This window comes from Pinus tabuliformis, chromosome 2_1 (genome assembly GCF_031772625.1).
Source record: "Pinus tabuliformis cultivar Carrire ecotype Pingquan chromosome 2_1, CPIR1, whole genome shotgun sequence".
In the NCBI taxonomy this organism is placed as follows: domain Eukaryota; kingdom Viridiplantae; phylum Streptophyta; class Pinopsida; order Pinales; family Pinaceae; genus Pinus; species Pinus tabuliformis.
The window spans coordinates 347,377,141-347,395,683 of NC_142299.1; the positions used below are offsets into that span (position 1 = coordinate 347,377,141).

Consider the following 18,543-nt stretch of genomic DNA (forward strand, 5'->3'; position numbering starts at 1 on the left):
TTGTGAGCTCGTGAATACTCATCTATTCATGTGCAGTTGAGCAGTGACAATGATGTGCAGTTGAGCAGTGGCAGTGATCAGTGATAACAGGGTATACAATGGTCAGCTTGTGCAGCGGTTAGTTGACTTGCAAGCATTGGCAGTGAGGCTTGATGTGCAATGATCAGCTTAAGCAGGATTGTACAGTGGCTACCACGATATGACAAGATATGCATTATCTTTATTACAACATTCTTATATTGATTCAGAGCACAGGGGGATCCTGTGTGAAAATTGTGAAACGTGGTTTGCTTGTCGATTAGGGGGGTGTTGAAAGGCAAGTGATTAGATTCACCTTCAGGTTGTGGCCTGAGAACACTTCAGGGTGGCAAGGTGGTATTAGGGCAGGTCGTCGCCTGCATCAGGCGTTGTTGGGTCCTTTCAGTTGGGGTTGATAAATTACAGGGCAATGAAGAATCCTTCCAACAGCGGTTGGTAAACAGAGTGTTGGGGCACTCGTCAGGTTGTGGCCTGGCTTACAAAGCGTTGGGGCATCCTTCTAGTTGCAGCAGGTTATTAGGGTTTAGTAGTGTCCTACAGGTTATTGCCTGTAAATTAGGGAATTGGAGCCTCCTTCAGTTGTGGCTGAAAATTTGATGTAATTACTTTTCTTTTAAAGAGGAGGAGAAGACAATTACTAAGAAGCATTTGGTGGTTTTTGACCCGAAGGGTTTTTTCCCACCTAAAAATCTTGTGTCTTCTATCTTTATCTTTCTGCTTTGGTGTATGGTTTTGTCTATGATTGATTATTGTTTATGATTATCTGAAGAAAAACAATAATAATAACTAAAGATTAACTAACGCTCTCAAAACGATTAAAAAGTGCTAATTGCTAAGAAATATTGATTCACCCCCCCCCAGTATTTCCACCACCATTAGCCATATTAAGAAAAATGAGAATGAGACGGTGGAGGAGTTTAACAAGAAGTTTAATGACATGGTTAAGAGTATACCTCAAGATGTTAAACCTCCTGAAAAGTTTATTTTCATTTTTTACCTTGAAGTTTTTCGTGTTGATACATCCTATGAGATGAGAAGAAAGGCTATTACAAATATGGTTATTGCTCAATTGGAAGCCTTAAAGATAGAAAAGGCTAGAAAGGAATCATGAAAACCAGAGATTCCTAATTTTACTAGAGTGCCATCAATGTTTCATGAATCCAAAGGAAAGGCTGAAGCAAAGGAGGTTGATAAGGATCTCATCAAGGAGTTAACCCAATTAATCAAGAGCATGGAGATGAATCATGCCAAAGAAATGAATGCCAAAGATCACAGATGCAAAAGTTCCAACCTAGGCCCAATGATAAATGGCAAAAGCGTAAGCCCCTCCCACAAGATTATAGGCCTCCAAATCTATTGGAGTCCATCAACATGGTAGATCAAGTTCCCCCATATTGTAGGCCATGTGATGAGTTGCATGAAGAGGCCACGTGCCCCTTTGTAAGGAGAATCATGGAAAGCGGCATGGTGGGAGGTGAACATGTGGGAACAAGTGGTCAAATCAATATGTTCTCCATGGAAGGTCAAGTTAGGACCACTGAAAGAAATTAGGAGATTGACCATAGGCCTAATGCTTGTAAGGTTGATAATATGATAGCAAATTTTGATAATGTCACTAAGGTTTTTTGGGAAAAGCCTACATCTGGACATATTCTTGTTATGGAAAAGCATAAAGAGATGACTTGTCAAAGAAGGGATATTCAAAATCAAAACAATCATAGAAATTTTTCTCTTCCTACCTCAGAATTAAATTTTGACTTGGGTAATTGAGTGAACAACGCAAAGGTTTCTATCCCAATGTCAGAGCTTTTAAAGGCACCATCTCAGAGGGAAAAGTTACTAAGTGCCATTGAAGTTACTCAAAGGGAACAAAGGTCTAATGATAAACCAGAAGAAGAAAAAATTATATTGAAAAGTATGAATTGTTATGTGGGGAACAAAGATCATCAACATTTCTTTGTTTCTTTGATGGTGAATGGTCGTCGTTTACACAATGGCATGCTAGATTCAGGGGCTTCATCAAATGTCATGACCAAGAAAGTCATGGAGCAACTGAACTTAAGGGTATCTAGGCCCTATCACAACATATGTTCAATGGATTCAAAAAGAATTGTAGTGTGTGGGTTAATTAATGGTTTACAGGTTTTCCTAGCAACATACCCAGACAAAATGATGACTATGGATATTGTTGTGATAGATGTGCCTTATGCATGGGGAATGCTCCTATCAAGGAAATGGGCATCAAATTTAAGTGGTAGCCTTCAGATAGACTTATTATACGCCACCATCCCCATGCTAGACAATATCTTTGTCAGGCTTGATTGGGAGTTAGAGCAAAGATATCACGTTGAGGATCCAAGGAAACCCAACAATGAAATTATTTATGGGTCATACAAGCCAGGGAGTGATGCAGTGTTGACGAATTTTATACCACCCTTGACAAAACAAATTCAAAATGGAGAGTTTAGGCTGAGCACAAAAAGTTTGGGTATTTAGTATCTTCCATCAAAGCATTCTCAAGGCAAGGAAAAAGGATTGACAGTAGTTGCATCATCCTCACCATCGCAGCTAACTAAGAAGAAACGAAAAAAGAAAAAAGATATAAAAAATGGATCACCAATTTTAAGCAGGATCAAGTCTCAACATGTTAATAGTCGAAGAAGGAAAAGGAAGAGGCTTGGTATATCTGATGGCCACAAACAAGTTAATATTGGGGCTAGTCAAAGTCCCAAGATAGTCAAGATTGGATAGGTCACATTAGAGAAAGAACCTATGGATCTGCCTGTGAGTAGGCAGGTTCTCAAGATGGATTTCACCAAAGGCTCTAATGCCTTAGGGCATATTTGTATCGTATCTCTAACCCTACTCTTTGCCAATTTTCTTCTTATATTACCTTTCATTTTTATGCTATTAGATTAGTTTCCATTTCATCTTATTAGAGTAGTTTCTTATTTCAACGTGTTAGATTAGTATTTCATTTTAGTTACTTGATCTTATATGATGATTTCTTGAGCGGAAACCACTAATATATACCTTTTGTGGATGTAGATTCCAGGTTCTTGCATGCTCTCATGTCTTATCTAACATGCATCCCCATGTGAAGCCAAATGTTGACCATTGAAGTACACTTGAAGACTCCATGCCCAAGGATATGTTAGAGCATTTTTGTACTTACAGAGTTCCAGATATCATCAGGGCTTCTAAGCCCTTTCTTCTCTCTTCTTCTTCATTGTACTTAGATTCTGCAACCCTACGGGGATATTGTAAAGTGATGCTAGCATGATGAAATAGAGTCATGTAACAGGCCTAGGTAGCTTAGGACTTTGCTATCAAGTGAGTTCACTCTAAGGAGTTTTCTTTTACTTGGTTAATTATTTGTGCTTTTTAACGCTTAATAATTAATTGAGTTTTTTCTCCTAGATATAACCCCAAAGCTGAAGTGTGGCTTGATAGTAAGGCCTTAAGTGAGTCCTAGTGTCTAGAGTCAATGTATATTACCATGTTAGATCACTCGTAAAATTTCACGAAATTTGATTAGGTCTAGGTGTCATTTTTTAATTTATTAAAATTTCTCATAAAACGAGATTTTTAATAAATTGTTTAAGTAAATTGTAATAAGTGATATCTAGAGAAGTTGTAGGGGGTTTGAGTAGTAAAAATAAACTCCTCAATTTTCTAGTAAGACACTTTAAGGGGTGAAAAATCACTTTGAACCCCCAAAACCCACTTTTTCCTAAGTTTAGTGGAAAAATGAGAAATAAATAACCCAGAAAATTTAAAAATGGAGAAAAATAAAATTCCCACATGCCCAATTGATGTGGAAATGATTTGGAAAATCACTCAAGTCAAAAGGTGAGTCAAAGACCATGTGTGAGGATGATGTGGCACAAGATTTAAGCACATGGGAAGAATCAATAGTGTGGGCCAGACTTGGGGCATGCATTGCATATTTGGCAAGTCGAATATCCTTGGGAGATCAATGCACTATAGAAATATTTGGTAAATATTTCAATTGAGATTTTTGTGGGATAATGTCCCCACTCTAGCCTACCTTATTTCCACTTGTACACTTAAGCTAGACTTCATGCTCCACGCACTTCACTCTAGCACCTATGCAGCAGCGTGTACAACAATTAAATGCAAAGATGGAGGGCAAATTGAGCTCGATTTGGCAAAGCTATCTCTCTACAGAATTTGGTTTGAGAAATTCGTGGGGTTTTTCCCCCTTTTCTCCCACCTTCCTCACACTTGGCAACCAGATGAGGGAAATTCAATTTTGGGCACATGGGTTGAAGAAATTCGTTGTGCCACATCTCAAATTTGGTTACTATACTTGGCATTTGGAGCTCCAATCAGCAAATTCGAATTTTCCTTGTGATTTCCACAATGTTCCACTTGGCATTGGGGTTTTACTTTGGGATATTCTCCCATTTCTCTATAAATTGAATCATTGGGCTCCTATTATATCATGGAAAAACGAGCTCTTGTGCTTGGGGAGATTATCTTGCCTTGTATACTTATATTTTGGTGCAATAACAAGACTTTGGGGTTCATATGTGGTGTCTTGCTTCCATTTTCATGGTATGATTTCTGGTTATGTGCTTATGTTCTATGTGCTATAATTTCCATTGTTATTTCCATTCACCCTATAGATCTACTAGTGTCTAGTTACCTTGCACTAGTATTTGGATTGGAGAATTATTCTAGAATTGGACATTTTAGTTGATTTTCGGTTAAATTGTTAAGATTTTCTTTTCATTATATTATCTAATCCCAAATGGATCTAACAATTCATCTTGAGTTTGTGTAGAACTTTTTGTGAACCAAATCTCAAGCGTGAGGGGACGTTCTCAGTTGGACTATCTCACTCTTAAGGAAGGAAGTGGAAGGAATCACATATTGTTTTTCTCCCAAATCTCATCATTTGATTTATGGTGCAGGGGTCTCCTTGGCCTTGACTTGTGGCAAAATATCTACTTCAAAACTATTTTCTCAAATTTATATTGTGCTTATATTGAATCAATTTGCTAATATAGAGCAATGCTATTGGCTAGGCTAGGAGAGGAGTTATACTCTAATCCTTGATCTAGTTCCTTGTAGATTATTTGTACATATTTTCTCAAATTACATCTTTGTATCATCTATTAATCCTTTGAACGTGTTTTGCAAAAAAAAAAAATCAGATTTATTCATGAGTTTATTCATCTAAATTTTGGCAGGGATTTAGACTCTCAAGGCTGGAAATTACTTTGAAATTTTTTGTAGGCCATAACCACTGTTTGGGAGCAGAAATTCCTCAAGGTTCTGAGCCTTGGAAGCTGCATTTTACCTCTGCTAGACAGTGAGCAAAGGAGGCTGTCCCATCTCTGTTATAAAGTGAACAAACAGTCCCATTTTCCCTCCTTTTTGGGCAGACTTCATCACTTTTAAGAGCTGGAGCTGTTTGGAGCAGTTTCCCTTTGTGAATTTTCAGAGTTACATTGGGGAGTTCCTTGGTATTTCATTGCCAAAATTCTTGTAAAATTTCCTCATTGTTTTCTTGAGGAGGGATTCTATTGTTTCAAAGCTAAATTTTCATTGTAAAACCCTCCTTGAAGTTTGAGCCCTTCCTCACTAACAAAGGGGCTCTTATCTTGTAACATCATAATAATAAAAGTGACATTTTTCTCTTGGAGCTTGGGGAACCATCCCCTTGTCATCCATTCCCTTTCTCTCTTTTGGGAGAAGGCCCTCTTCTTGTGTAGTGTTTCATTAGCTTTTCATTTCTTTTGAAGTTAGTTTTTATGCTCTATTTTATTTGGCAAGCTAATATCTCATGGTCACATGCTAATTGTTCATTTCTCATTTCATGCCATCTAGTTGCAATTCCATTCACTTACCTTCATAGCTTCATGTTCAATTTGCTTTAGTTTACTTGCAACTTGTTTCAATTTTGGAATCTCACTTGGTGCACATCTACATTTGGAGCAATTTGTGCAAGTTTCATTTGTTTGCAATCTAGATTGAACAATTTAATTGTGCATTTTTGGATCAAACTACATTCCATTCACATATTGGAGCAACTCATTAGCCTATGCTCTCTTGTGCTTTAATGTTACAGTGAGGATATATTTTCTTTTCAAGGCACTTGAGTTGGTATTTTTAACATTGAGCTAATCGTTTTCGTCCATTGTCTCCATTGAGTTATTGGTACATGCTATATTGAGCATCACTACAAACTTATGTCATATTTTGCTTAATGCAATCTTGATCACAAATTTCATTTGTTATCTCTCTATTTGAAGCACATTGTTATCAATATATCTATTTGGATACATTTCATTAACATTTAGGCATTTCACTTGCATATTAAAATTAGGCTTGCATTTTTAAATCTACCTCCAAGCATAAGCTTGGTTGAATAGACATTTTAGGACAAATCTTTTCTGATTTTCTTTCACTTGTGTATGGAGTAAGGTTAAAACACATGACCTCACAGTTCTCTTGTGGTCGAGCCCTTGTAGGAACGAAGGCACGTGGATTGCAAGGATCTTAGGAAGGGTATCGTTAACGAAGGACTTGTGCCTCCTCAACCCATCTTCCTTGCAACTCACCCCAATCTTTACCTTGTTGTAAGAAATTGAAGGAAGATTTCTCACCATAGATTAGGCATCTAAGTTGCAGGAAACGCAGGTACAGGGTCCGTTTCCGTACGGAAACGAAACGGAAACGCGTTTCCGCGTACCGTACGGCCTGGAAACGCGTTTCCGGCCGTACAGGCACGTTTCCCGAAATGGAAACGTGCCTGTACGGCCGGAAACGCGTTTCCAGGCCGTACGGGCCCCGTTTCCCCAAAAAAATTACTTGTTTTTTAAATTTTTTTTTTTTCTAATTAGTTTTTAAATTTTTTTAGGGTTTCTAAGCTGTTCTAAATGTGATCATTGTGATGTAAATTTAATCTTAATGTTAAAATGTTTAAGTAAATGTATCATTAATGCTTAATGATTGCACATATATATATTAATAATTTTTAAATGTTTTTAATATATATATATATTATTATATATATTCGTGTTTCCCCGTTTCCAAAATTTGGGGAGGTCGTGTTTCGTTTCGCTTCCGCGTTTCGTTTCGCTTCCCCGTTTCCCCGTTTCGTGCAACTTAGTTAGGCATTTAAATAAAATCAACCAAGATAACTTGCATTTCACATAGTCCAATTTGGCATCATCTCATTCTATCTTACTTGCAAGATTAATGTACTTGTTATTTAAACTTTTGCTCATGGCTATTTGAAGTTGTCCTACTTTATTTGAGCATTTCTTTCGAAGTACAAGTTTCGTTTATTTTGCAAGTTGTATCTTATTGCTCATTATTGCAATATCTCTTGTACTAACATTTTGTCCTGTAGCATTGCTTATCATTGTAACTTGAAGTGTTATTTCCATTTTGCAAGTATATAATCTTTACTTGAGCATTGTTTATAAGGCACTGGTTTCTCATCTTTACTTTTGTTGAATGCCATATTGATCTTAAGTCGAGTTTATCTTTTACATTGCTCATTAACTCTTGTACTTGCCAATTTTTAAATCAAATTGCATTGGGAAGTGATTGTTTTGCCCTTAGTCTCCTAGAAACTTGTTTTACAACGAGTCCTTCCTTTAGAAACCTTCCTTAGCATCCACCCCCCTTGGCTTTAGCTAGGAGAAAGCCTAGATGGAGAGAGTTGGGATTGCATTGGGAAGTGATTGTTTTTCCTTAGTCTCCTAGAAACTTGTTTTACAACGAGTCCTTCCCTTAGAAACCTTCCTTAGCATCCACCCCCCTTGGCTTTAGCTAGGAGAAAGCCTAGATGGAGAGAGTTGGGATTAGGTGACAGCCCCTTCTCTGAGCTTTGTCACCAAGGCCACACCTTGTGGGTTGAGGATTTTTCCCACATTAACTTAGGTGTGTAAGTGAGGCGCAACAGGACAATCCCTAAACTCTGCTACAGAAATTGACCAAGAAACCCATTGAATTCTGACTCCAAGAAAGTGAGGGATGAGCCACCTCAAGAATTGACCGAACTGCTCAGGAAAATAGCTAAATTATGTCTCCAATCGACCTTAGGAAACCCTTCCGAACTATGTTTCAGGGGCACCGACTTGTCTTAGGAATCTTCAATCTGTCATGGAGTATAAACAACCCTCTAAATAGCCTCACAAAACACATGAATTCTGCTTAGATGATCTTTGTCCAACCTCAGAAGATCTCGATCTTCCTTAGCAAAGTTGTCTCTATTTTGTTTCAAAACAAACTCACATAATCTTAACCTCAGATAGACTCAGTCTACCTCAAGTAATTAGTCACTATTTTTCCATAGAAAATACTCACATAGCCTCAGGAAGGGGGGGCCAAATCCTGTCTCAGAGCTAGGCTACAAGGTCGAACTAGCCTCAGAAATGTCCACCAAGAATTTGCCTAGAATGAACCCACAATTCTTCTACATAAAGCTAATCTGCCTCAAAGAAGGGAGCAGCAATACCTTTCTGAAGTGCCTTAAAGAATATGTTGTGTGCCAGAACAAGGGAAAATATTCAATCCTCAAACCAAACAGAATAGCTCCAATGACCTGTGCCAGAACAAGGAAAGGGAAACTAGGTAGGGTGGGATCACCTCCACCGAAACTAGTCAAAAAGAGAAAGGGGTCTTAAAACCATCAGAGCCTTAGGCTCAAAAAAAACAGAGACAAATTAATCCAATCCAATGATGATCAAATGATTCTAACTCTCTTGTATTTATAGATTTTCTTGTGGAACTTTTCCCTCCCTAATTAATTGAGAGTGGTTCATGGCAACCCCTACATAGGGATTTTTTCCCTAACTACCCCAAAACTTACCCCATGTTGCCCAAACATTGGGTAATTTGAGGTTTTCCCCTTTATCAAAAACTATAGCCTATAGTGATTAATAGGCTACTTCATCCCTTGGGCAATTAATCTATAGGGGACATTACAGTCCCCTCTTCCCAACAATGCTTGTCCTCAAGCAATGGCATGTCTGGGTGTTGCATAATTTCCACTTCAAATTTTCAGAATAGCAGACTTCCTTTCACCCTTACTGGTGTCAGATCAGCACCCCACTTTTCTTCTTGTTGCCCCATAATCACATTGTTGGTTGATGATGCCACCATGCAAGAATTGTTGCTTATACCCTCCAAATCATAGGTGAGTTATAGGCAATAAGTACAGTTATGTGTTATTGTTGAAATAAATTTTATGTTAGCTGAAGTTTTTGCTCTCATCATAGTAAGTCTTCAAAAGGTTGTAGGAAGTTAAATTCCCTTTTGGTGGCATTAGATTTACAACCAAACTCCACAAGTCGTCCATATTTTTCTATTGTCTTTACTTCATTCAGAGGTGACCTCTTTTCATCTTTTAAGGTGTTGTCTTCTATGCATGGTTGGGATATTAACAACCTCTTCCATGTGCAAGTGAAAGGCCCATTAACCTATTAGGATCATTGACAACATAGCTCCATGCCATTTTGCAATTACTTGGCCATGGCAGGAGTGATTTGGCAACCTGTTGAACAATCATAGCATTTTTTCCACTTTGAAGTAAACTAAAAAACACTCCCACCTCTCCCCTTTTTGTAACTTCCATTATCTTGATACATTTTGCAGCACATAGGACTATAGTAACATTCTAAGTATTTTGTGCAACAAGTATTTCATAACAAAATGTGGTACCTAGCTCAAATGCATGAGGTAATTTTGGAAAATTTGGGGAATCAGCTTCATGGTTCTGTCATTTAGCAGCTTTTGCTACCAAACTCTTTCCATGCTTCCGGCAGGTAACATGTCTTGTGTTCCCCTCTTTAATAAGGTTGTCATGAACCTCAGAGAAATTGCTCACTACAACATGTTTTTCTTTGTCAATTTTGTCCTCAGTGTTTGGCCTGCTTTGCGCCATATTTGTGCAATCCCTTGCTTTAGGGGTAAACTCTCGTGTGACATAGCTAGTTTGTTGGGTGTGATCCCACATAGCTTTTTTTGAGTGTAGATTGAGTGACAAAAGATATTTAGCCTTCAAAGAAAATGATTCCATCTTCCACCTGGTACCTATCATCGCGGAGGAGTCTGTCCAACAATTCGCAATCAAACTTACTACAGTAATCTACTAAGAGGTAGGCTCTCCAATCTCTCAAGAATGTGCATATGTCATGTTCAATGTCTTCTTTTCCTTCCAGCATATAAGGTTGCAAACTATTATGTGACGAATTGTTCAAAGTTGTTATAACAGTTTTAATGTTTCCTTGTGTGTGTGAGCTCTACTGGACAAGCTTATGCAGGTTGTCTATCCACAAATTTCCCACTAGGCCCATATGGTCCCAAATCACATTTTTTGAAGTGTTTGATTTTCGTCTCTAAAACAGCACTATGTTGCAGACTATTATCTATGACTACCATGCCTTTATCACCCGCATTTATACACAGAGAAGCAACACTGCCATTTGATGACCCTCAGTATTACAATAAGAATGATGAAACTCCTGAGGGACTCAACTTATCAAACCCGGGTTCGTACAAACTTAAGAGTATCAGCACTATATGTGCAGCAGGCAATATATTTTACTTTGGTTAATGTGATGCAACTGAAGAGAAGCTAAAATGCATAGAGACCACTTTTGCTATCTAGGCTACAGAAAATACTCAAAAAACTAATGAACAACAAATAGACCAAATCAGATTGCAAGAAAGGAAACAACAGAAAGCAATCCCTATTCTATCTATAAAAAAGAAAATGACAAAAGGTAACCCTAATCTAATTGCAGAAAGGTAAATGACAAGAAATAAACCTACTTTGTTTTGCAGGAAATAAATCTATGCTAACTGCAAGAAAGTAGATGACAAGAAAGAAACCTATGCTAATTGCAAGAAAGCAAAGAAAATCATTTCAAGGATGTTGGAGACAAATCAATCCTACTCTATGTTGCATGATATGTGTATTTGCCACTGAAATAAGACATACAAAGTTCAAACAGAAAACCCTAATTGCAGAAAGAAAACTACAGCTACTAGGGTAAAGTTTCTAAGGGGTCTTTGAACCTCTAAAATCCATCTCCAGAGTCTAATGAACGTTGTAATGGGATAAGTAATGACAAACAAGCTTTAGGTGCAAATTTGAAGGCATTATAAGGAAATCTGCAAACTGCTACAGGATGGCTCTGTTTGCTACAGGGAACATCTGAGAGCAATTTTATGAGGTCTAAATGTGGTCTGAGGGGTGAAGAAGGTGGATGAAGGTTGTGGAAGCGTAAATAAGTCCTTTCCAAGCTCAGGTACACCCAACGAATTAGTTTATGTGAGAAATAAGAAAATTTGGAGTTTCTTGTAGCTCGTCTAGACAGAATTCAGCATACTAGGAGGTTGCAAAAATGTATAACAGTGAGTGAAAAGATGATGTTGTAAGTGAACTAATCAAAATGATACTATCTATGCCTATGAAGCAATACCATCTATCTGAAAGCAAAATGCATGGTTGAATAATAAAAGCATAGTGCATAAATGACTGATAAATTACTACTTGCAAGGACTAAAATGGCAAAAAAGATGAGTTTTTGAATTTTAAATGAAGATCATTACTGCATGAAAGAATCTATTTTTAAGTCTATCAGAGCAAAGTACATAAACAAACTTAGAAAGAAGCTTATTCATTAACTCTACAAAGACAATACTTTTTCAAAGATGAGATTTGCAGAAAAACGTAACAAAGCTATTTGCATGTTGAGTAAATGTACAAAAAGGGGACTTGAACACCTGGGTTGGGCCCTAACCCAAGGACACTCATGCCCCTTCAAGAAAAATCATATTGGCAACAAAAGAGTATTTTTCATTAATCAACAAGAGTGTTCATACATGAAACATGACAAACTGAAATCACAGGCAAGGAAGCTTTTCTCTATTGCTGACTATCTTCTCCAAAAATTTTGAATCCCTATTGGGATACTAAGGCCCCTTATTTATACAAAAAATGCTTGAGGGGTAGACTCCTTGAAGAGAGGATTGCTTCCCTCCAAAATCCCTAAAAATTTGGATTTGGTTCCCTGGTGTCCTTGCAGCTACGGGGAGGTGATAAATGTCCTTGAGTCAACCGAGTCTTGTTCATCCTTTAGCAAGGGACAAGCCCCATAATCTTCTCTTGTTGGACTCCTACGTGATCTACATAAGATATCCTCAATATCCTACACAATTAATGCATTAGGCACACAAGATATGGCAATTATCTCTTAACCCTCCTAAGAACATATTAAAGTTGAAAAAGACATTATCAAGTGCAGAAGGAAAGGTTAAATATTCCTAAGGATGGTTAGATGGGCCTTAAATTGTACCTATTTGGGAGGCCCATCATACCCCTACTGAAATTTTTACTCGTTCTCAAAGCAACCTAGTCATCTTGTTGCTTTTCATTCATTGCCTCACTGGCTTGCCTAACATCCCAAGTTGTTTCAGATGTGGTAGCCCCGTCTGGATGGAACCCTACATTCTCCTCAATTTCTGTCCACTCCTTGTTTTCCTCTGCTTGATCCTAATGCTCTTGTAGGCCCAATAGTAAAGGAGGACTAAAGTTGAGCCGTATTGACCACACTTTGTCAACAATCCAAGGAAGTAGGGTACAAAGATGTGAAGAAAAATTTTCAAAGTGATTAGCCAGCACAGCCATATCATTGTAAACCCAGTTTTTGCAAGTTGTATTGTAAATGATGCTAGTATGACCATCTAATTATGTAACAACACATAGGTAAGCCTCTGATTTTGGCAAAGAATTTCATCCTAGGAAGTTTTTTAACCTCCCCAAATTATGTGTGTTTGTAAACACGGATAATCGGCAAAGTTTTTCTTCCAGCTTAAACCCCAAAGCTAGGGTGGAATTCGTTGACAAGGTCTTAGGTGAGTCCTAGTGTTATATCAAGTCTATTGTAAAGGTGTGTTTACTAGTTTAGGAATAATTTTAGCACATTGGCTAAATTATTTTATTACAAGCACATTTGGTTTCATACTAGATCATATTGTGTCGCAGAATTGGGTAAATTATTGAGGGTCTGAATCTAAATGTGTATTTCCCCTTTCAAGGGTTGATATTGTAATAATTTGATGTAAAAAATATTTTAGTGCATGGTTACTCATAGTTAGACACCATGGTTAAAATATTTGAGGGTTAAAAAAAATCATTCAATCCCCTCTAGTGTCAATTAATTAATTTTTCTAGCTAAGTTAAATAAAAAATCCTAAGACAGAAAATTAATTAATTTTGAGTCAAAAATTATTATAAAGAAATTAGTTTCTCTCCAAATGGAAAATAATCAAAAATTCGTGGGTCAAACAGAAGTCAATTTTTGGAGGTCCCCCACCAAGGGAAAAATGGATATTTTAAGAAAATATGAGCCCTTGGAGCTTGGTGGTTAAGTCAAAGTCAATTTTTTGAGTAAATTAATCCAAAATATTAATTTTTAGATTAATTAAAAGTAGGTTTTAAGAAAAATTCGAATTTTCCACAAAATTAAAAATTCAATGGTGGAGATTAAAAAATGATCAAAATATTTTTGATGGTCGAAATTATTTTAACGAGGATCAAGCCAACTAGTCGTTATTTTCCACTTTGAGGGGTTTCTCTATATAAAGAAGCTATTGAGCTTCTATTTGGTATCTTTGGAGGATGTAATTCTTGAACACTGTTATTGAATTGTTGCTCTACTAGGAACATTATTTTATCATAATAGAAAGGCTTTGGGGTTCAGTTCATGGTGTTCTTCTTTTGTTGATCTGTGGTATGTGTTAACTATATGTGATCCTATATTGTGTTGAATACTGTTTAAAAAAAAAATTGTTATTGAAAGAGTACCAATAACAAATTTGTTAGGTGGATACCAAGATTGAAATGGTGCATTTTAACTTGTATTGAAAGAAGAAGGATAGCTCATATCTTGCTGATATGGTCTAGGGCCTTGTGGCCTTTTCTGGTTAACAAAGAAAAGTTGCTCCATGCCTCCTTCTACTCCTTGATACACCACCTTTAAACTTGGCAAAGATGGGCATTTGTCACTTGAATGGTTCTCTTCACACACAGAGCATATTTCTAACATTTAATTGCCACTCATTTCCAGGGTGCCTCTTGGTGCATCTAGGGAAAAATATGGCTAATGCGCTTTCTTCTTCCTCTTATTTTTTCTTAATCTGCAATGTGTCCATTTGTAGGGAAAAAGTATGTGAGATTTCTATTTTAAAATCCTCTAACATACCTCCCATTTCATTCTTAATGGCTGAAGTAGAGGATGAAGGACTTACCAAGCCTTGGCTAGATTTACCTCTTTTTTGTCAGCTCTAGAATGGTTCTTGAACCTTTTTTTGATGTCTTCATAATTGATTTGATAAATATCTCCATTGGCCAACATATTGAGGGTATCCATTAGATCTTCTCTAACCCCCTGAGCGAGACTAGCTTTGAATTAATCTGGATCAAGAGTGTAGTTATGTGCCCTCCTATAGCTTGGCTGAAATATTTATTCATAGTCTTCTAGAGATTCATCTAGCCCTTGGGTCATTCTAAAGATTTCCTCCCTTGTATCTCTTGCTCTGCAATAGTCCATGTATTTGGTGTTGAATGCTTGTTGCATCTGTTCCCATGTAGTGGTATTGCCTGTTTCTAAACTCATGAACCAACGCAAGGCTACACCCTTGAGGGTAGAAGGTAACAATTTGAGCTTTTGCTCATTTGATGTATAATCATATATCCTGCAGACTACAACAAATTCAAACATGAAAGTGTCAGGGTCCTCAGAAGCCATTCCATGGAAATGTGGAAGCACAGTGGGGCTGATATTTTTCATTTTAGATTCCCCATTTGTCTCCCTAATAGGAAAGACTTCAAGGCGTCTATTTCCAAAATATTCTTAGTGGGTGATGGAGGTTCTTCTCCTCCTATAGGCTCCTCAAAAATCCTTGTTTTCCCACTTAACAAGGCCTCTATATCCCCTGTAGACATAGTGGGAGGCCCACAATCAGCAAGTGAAGGTTGCTTGTTTGTAGGTGTGAGGGTTTTAGGTAGAAATTTTGTTGAATTATCCCTAACTCTACGAGGCATGAAATAAAAGATTTTTTGTGTTTTCTTTTTAGATAGAAACGTCGATGCAACTTTTTTGTTTTTTCCAGGAAATGAATAAACTTAGAGTAGAAAATAGTACCTACTTTGACACCTCCCTGGCAATGGCACCAAAAAGTGATGGGCCTCAGTATTACAACAAGAATGTTGAAACACCTGAAGGACTCAACTTTAATTATCAACTCGGGGTTCGTACAAACTTAAGGGGTATCGGCACTATATGTGTGGCAGGCAATATATTCTACTTTAGTTGATGTGATGCAATTGAAGAGAACCTAAAATGCATAGAGAGCACTTTTGCTATCTAGGCTATAGGAAATACTCAAAAAACAAATGAATAGCAAATAGACCTAATCTAGCTTGCAGGAAAGGAAACAACAAAAAGCAATCCCTATTCTATCTACAAAAAAGCAAATGGCTGAAGGTAACCCTAATCTAATTGCAGAAAGGTAAATGAATAAAAATAAACCTACCTACTCCGTTTTGCAGGAAAAAAATCTAGAAAAGTAGATGACAAGAAAGAAATATATGCTACAGGATGGCCCTGTTTTGCTACAGAAAACATCTGAGAGCAATTTTATGAGGTCTAAATGCAGCCTAAGAGGTGAAGAAGGTGGAGGAAGATTGTGGAAGGGTAAAAAGGCCCTTTCCAAGCTCATGTACACCCAATGGATTGGTTTATGTGAGGTATAGGAAAATATTGAGTTTCATATAGCTCATCTAAGCAGAATTCAGCTTACTGGCAGATTGTAGAAATGTATAATAGTGGATGAAAACATGATGTTGTAAGTAAACTAAATGCATTAAAACAACACTAACTATGCCTATGAAGCAATACCATCTATTTGAAAGCAAAATGCATGATTGACTGATAAAAGCATAGTGCATAAATGACTGATAAATTACTAATTGCAAGAAGTAAAACGAAAGAAAGGATGAGTTGAATTTTAAATGAAGATCATTACTGTATGAAAGAAGTTATTTTTGAGTCTATCGGAGCAAAGTACATAAACAAACTCAGAGAGAAGCTTATTCATTAGCCCTGCAAAGACAATACTTTTTCAGAGATGATATTTTCAGAAAAATATAACTAAGCTAAATGCGTCGAAAGTAAACATACAAGAAAGGGACTTCAGCACCTAGGTTGGGCCCTAACCCAAAGGGACTCAAACCCCTTCAAGAATAATAAAACTGGCAACAAAAGAGTGTGTTTCATTAATCAACAAGAGTGATCATACGGGAAACATGACAAACTGAAATCACAAGCAAGGAAGCCTTTCTCTATTGCTGACTATCTTCTCCAAAGTTTTTGAATCCCTACTAGGCTACCAAGGCCCCTTATTTATACAAAAAGTGCTTGAGCAGCAGCCTCCTTGAAGAGGGGACTGCTTCCCTCCAAAATCCCTAAAAAGTTGGATCTGGTGCCCTTGCAGCTATAGGGAGGTGAAAAATGTCCTTGAGCCAACTGAGTCTTGTTCATCCTTTACTAGGGGGCAAGCCCCATAATCTTCTTTTGATGGACTCATGCGTGATCTGCATAAGATATCCTCAATATCCTGCACAATTAATGCATTAGGCACACAAGATATGGCAATTATCTCTTAACCCTCCTAAAAACATATAAAATTGAAAAAGACATTATCAACTGCAAAAAGTAAGGTTAAATATGCCTAAGGATGGTTATATGGACCTTAAATTGTACCTATTTGGGAGGCCCATCATGCTTTTCATGGGATGCAAGGTTTACCTGTATATCCTACAATATATCTGTGTTCAACACTTTCATTTGCTACGGTTACATTCTAGCTGGTAGAGATTCTTATAATTTCCATCTCACCATCACCTAAAGACTTTGCTGCTTCAGATGCATCATTTGCTTTCAACAATTTCCTTAGTTGTTGGATACCCCCTTCACCAAGAATTTTATCTTGAACCTCCACTTTACTCTTATTTAGATCTATAACAAAATTTTGAACTAGATGTCTGAAAACCTTCTCGCCTTGCCCTATAGAGATGACAGCACCCTAATCTTCATCACTTTAAAAAAGGTTCTTATCATCAGTCGAATTTTTGACAACTATTTTTTTCTCCTTAATATCCTACTTAACCTTTGTTGTCTGTGTATAATTTCTATTATGCTTTCTATTGTCCAACATCTCAGGCTTAGGAATTCTCCTTGGGAGATCATGATTCTCCCTTAATGATCCTCCTTGTTTCTTTATGGAATCATCTACAGAAGGTATTTCATAGTTCTGGTCATTACAGGTTGTTCTATCTATGCCAATTTTTTGTAATTCTGAAAATACATTTATATCTTCACATTATATATAGAAAAGAGTTACGATGATTCATAGCATTATATATAAAAGAGTAACGACAATTTTTAGCAATATATATATAGTATAGCTTTCAAAAAATTTAGTACATCGAACTTAATATTGAATTTTATTTTCAAAATTTTAATTGTCAATTTTTTTGTTGAACTTTAAAGTCATCGAACTCGCACACAAACACGAACTAGGTGACATAGGATCTAAGTTAAGCTCCCTCCTTTATTCATCCTTGAAAATCGTGAAGTAGCTAGCCCAATCCTCTAAGATACAAAAGTTAGTCTACCCTAGTCCCTGAAGCTAAATCTGATTCAAGCCTCTTTGAACCTCCCATCAAGCTCTTTTGAGATGGCGTAAGCTAAGCTCACTCCCTTGTCCCATCTTTCAAAATTTAAGGACACCTAGGTCAACCCACTAGAGCACACAAGTTAGTTTGCTCTAGTCTTTGAACCTAAATCCACTCCATTTCTCTCCAATTGTGTTGTTCCTTGACCTCATATGCCCCCAAAAATATATTGGCAAGCTAAGGCACTAATCTACTATCCTCCATCACCGTTTTTTCCTTGTAAATCATTTAAATTGTTTTGTTGGGGTTTACTATACTAGCAATTCCTTGGTTGTGTGTGCTTGGGGGCCTTTCACTTTGAACTCAAACTTGGAAATTACCCAAAAGAACCCCTAGAAATCCTATCCATTTTAAACCCTAATGGTTCAATCATTTGATTGGTGGTATTTGAAGTAGAAGCCTTTGGGGGCTCTTGACTTGACTTAACTGGCCTATTAGATCCCTAAGATCTACTAGGGAGAACCCCCCTTGAGCTGGATGGAGGAGAGCTGGCCAAAAGTGAAAAGATAGTTGGTGAGGTCACAGTTGGCCCCCTTCTTGAGTACACAGGATCCCACATTTGAGCTTTTGGACTTTATCTCAAGAAGTGAAAGATTTTTTTGTAACAGTGACTACTAAGGTCCCTGAGGATTCATAACAATGCATATCTCAAAATGCAGTGGTTGTGGATACTCTTGTGCAATGAAATAGGTAAATTCAAGTTCTAGAAGCTG

The 18,543-nt window shown here is 37.2% G+C and overlaps 1 protein-coding gene across 1 annotated transcript in view; it reads right to left on the bottom strand.

Moving 5' to 3' along the window:
* Positions 1 to 18,543, bottom strand: part of LOC149200281 (putative ATP-dependent helicase At3g02060, chloroplastic) — a 204,424-nt gene that overhangs the window by 95,863 nt on the left and 90,018 nt on the right. The gene's annotated exons all lie outside the window — the stretch shown is intronic.